The sequence below is a fragment of the Muntiacus reevesi genome, chromosome 1 (assembly GCF_963930625.1).
Source record: "Muntiacus reevesi chromosome 1, mMunRee1.1, whole genome shotgun sequence".
Taxonomy (NCBI): Eukaryota; Metazoa; Chordata; class Mammalia; order Artiodactyla; family Cervidae; genus Muntiacus; species Muntiacus reevesi.
Window position 1 is genome coordinate 102351581 of NC_089249.1, and position 3857 is coordinate 102355437.

Here is a 3857-nt window from a genome sequence, read left to right on the forward strand (position 1 = left end):
GTTAAAAATGAATACTTTTGCATGAAGTGAAGTAATGTACATGATATAAGTTGTATGTCCTATAGGAAAGCAACATGATCATACCTCAAAGTCCTGTTGACTTTTATTTCCTATTTTAAAAGCAAAAATAGTTTATAGCACCATAAACAGCATGTAATAAATACTTTTCATGATGTGACAATGTGAATACTAGTCCCAATAAATATATTATTGTCCTAACACTCACAGTTCATTAGAGAAATGCTGCCAGTTTGTAAACAAATATGCAAGCCATCAAGCTTTAAGGCCAAACTTGATCAGCAGAAGAATTTTAATTAGAAATGGCTCAAATCCCAGATCACAGGTATGAAAAAAATAGTATAAAATGTGAACTTTGAAATAGGGGGAAATTTTATTTCACTGATTTCTTTAAGCTATTCCATCTATAATATATTGTTCTTGACTTCTTGGAAGAAGACTAAAAACAAGAATGCTTGACTGATTAGGATTGTTCCATAGGAAATAATAGATGCCTGTTATTAATTATAACATCAAATGCAAAATAAGAAGTGATTTTTTATTTCTATTTTTGATGCCAGATTATTAAAGTAGATGAAAATAATGTAATTAAATTTGCTTTTCAGATAACAGCAGGGAAAATTTCACTATGTCAGATCACTGGTTACTCTACTAATTTTCAATTTTCTATGATGTAATATAAGGTACTTAAATGCTAGTTTTTGCAGAATCTTGTTTCTGAGTAAATATACTCCATTGTTTTTTAGAACGATGATGTCTTTCAATTTTTTTACCAAGAAACACACACACAAATATATTTTCCATCATGATGTAGCATATATGTATGAATTACATTTGTGCGCATAAGCAAAAGTTCATACACACACACCCTGAATGGCCTTTATAGGTGTAAAAACTTGCATATAATCCACACTATGCTTCCTTGGAAGCTCAGATGTTAAGAATCTGCCTGCAACACTGCAATGCAGAAGAGGCAGGTTTGATCTCTGGGTCAGGAAGATCCCCTGGAAATGGGAATGGCAAACCACTTTAGTATTCTTGCTTGGAGAATTCCACAGACGGAGGAGTCTGGCAGGCTACAGTCCCTAGAGTCACAAAGAGTCATACATGACAGAGCAATTAACACAAACATGCTATTTTATCTATTATATAATTTTCATTAATAATAATATCATTTTATTATTTTTCATTAAGAAAAAATAAAGATCTCAAATCTCTTCAAATTAATGTTACTGACTTTACTAACAGTTTGAAAAACATCCCCTTTCTCTTTCCCAGCTGGAACGATGGAGGGTGCAGAAGAGAAGAAAAAGAAGGTTCCTATTGTGCCGGAAACCCTTAAGATAAAGGGAAGGATTTCAGAGAGATTAGGATCAAGTGCCTTAGAAAGAAATTTTCCCAAAAGATGCTTTGAAAGGCAAGGAGGAAGCTTATCCATGAAAAAGCTAAGCACTTCACAAGGAATACAGGCAGATGTGAACTGCATTTGAACTGAAATTTGAATGGCTGTGGTGGCAAGATAAACCTGCAACTTTTTTGTACCCATGGAACCCAAATTGGCGTTTGTCATCAGAATCAGAGTTACCAATGAAGTGAGCACAAAGTTTTTGAAGGTGTTACAGCTTCTTTCCCTTTGTCAGATCTTCAACAGCACCTTTGTGAAGTCCAACAAGGTTTCAATTAACATGCTGAGAATTGTGGAATCATACATTGCATAGGGGAACCCAAATCTGAAGTCCATAAATGAATTGATCTACAGCATGGCTATGGCAAAATCAACAAGAAACAAATTACCTTGATGGATAATGTTTATTTCTCAATCTCTTGGCAAATATGACCTCATCTGCATAGAATATCTGGTCCATGAGATCTGTACTTTTGGAAAATGTTTCAAAGAAGCAACAGCTTCCTGTGGCCCTTTAGTGTCTTCTCCATGAGGCAGAATGAAGCAAAAGACCACCTGTCATTTGCATCCACTCTCTTGAGTTACTTCTACAGGGAGTTGTTGCAGTTAAGTGCTCATTCTATTACTTTATTTATTTATTTATTTGAAGAAAAGGCACACTTCAAGGCTGAAGCAGGGAAAGACAGAACTATATTTTAATTGCAACTCTACCATGTTTTATTTGTTATTTTCTGAGACTGCTTTCTTATTTACAAATCTATACTAACAATTGATATCCAAGTTTGTTATATAGATTAAATTTTATGATGAATACAAACCACTAAATTTCAAAAAAGTCAATAAATGTTAAATGATGTTAATGCTAATGGCTGTCTTACAATATACAGCATGTCTGTAAATAATTTTGTTTATGTTCTGTTGGACTTCTTGCTTTATCATATCTTTCTTCCTTTTATTTTTGTCTTAAAAACTGAAGCAATGTAACCAACTGCCATGAACCCATTGACATGACTTCTGTTCTTTGATTTAAACAATTTATCTATAAAATGTATGATCATAATCTTAACTTTATCATGTCGGAAAGCATTGGTAATAATGCTAATTAAAATAGTGATAGATTACATGGAATTTTCTACAAAGTCACACATGTATAACTATTAGACACGTATAAAAATAAGTCATCTTTGGGGGGGAATACCAAAGGGAATTACAGGATCAGTATGTTATACTCATTCAACAATTATTTCCCATGCTTCAAAAAACAGAAACTCTATATCTAGCTACTTTGCATAAACAAAAAATATGTATCTAGCAAAAATAAAGGAACAAGGGTATTCCATTAATATTTTCTCAAATACTAACCTGACATGGAAGTACTACATCTTACAAATCCTGTACTATGTTCTCATTTTTTAATTCTGCACTTGAGAGATGTCAGCCTTCTGAGTCTGACTACGACAGAGTAGCTTATTTCGGACCAAACAGTTCATAATGAATAATGATTAAGAATTTTAAAAGAAATTATTTAAATACAGTAAAGAATGACCAGGACTGCTAGGGCTTGTGCCAAAATCACAAAGAGGAAAATAATGCATTGAAAGAATAAAATTTTTTGCTACTTCTTCCACTTGGGGCATTGACGGATTCTTTGTTCAGGCTTTTGATACTCATCATAATTACTTAGAGATTAATCTATTTTGCTGCATGTGGTTGTGACTTTTTTTTATTTTATCACTTGGTAGTATTCTGTTGCCTAGATAATATCAGCTGACTTATCCATTCATCTGCTGATGACATTTGTTCTTTTTCCAGTATTTGGCTATTTTATTATATTTGGCTATTATATGGTTAATCCTCCCATGGAAAGTGATAGATGCTCAGTCATGTCCAACTTTGTGTGACCCCATGGACTGTAGCTTGCCAGGCTCCTCTGTCCATGGGATTTTCCAGGCAATAATACTGGAGTGAGTAACCATTCCCTTCTCCAGGTGATCCTCCCAAACTAGGGATCAAACCCCAGTCTCCTGCATTGCAGGCAGATTCTGAACCACCAGTGAAACCCACTGTATTATGTTGTTAAAATTGCTTTAAATATTTGGGGAAAGTCTTTCTTTTAAGGAATTGTCCATTTCATATAAATTTTTGGATTATGGACACAAAGTTGTTCGTAATAGTAGCAGTTAGTCTTATGGCATCTGTAATTCCTACCTCCTAATGTTCTTGCCCTGTATAATCCCCTCCCTTGATGCATGGACAAGACCTGTGACTTTCTTCTAGCCAATAGCACAAGGCAAAATTCTGTGCAGAAAGAAGTGTACAACTGTAAAATTTCCCTCATAAATCTGAGGCAGAGTATTTCTTTTAGGCAGGAAAATGAGGCAATCATATGTTCACCTTCTTTGTTTCCCATCTCCCAAGGATCACTTTAATATCC

The 3857-nt window shown here is 34.1% G+C and overlaps 1 pseudogene; it reads left to right on the forward strand.

The window, feature by feature from the left end:
- Positions 1–1304: 1304 nt before the first annotated feature.
- Positions 1305–1955, forward strand: LOC136145862 (large ribosomal subunit protein uL30 pseudogene; annotated as a pseudogene).
- The last annotated feature ends 1902 nt before the right edge of the window (positions 1956–3857 follow it).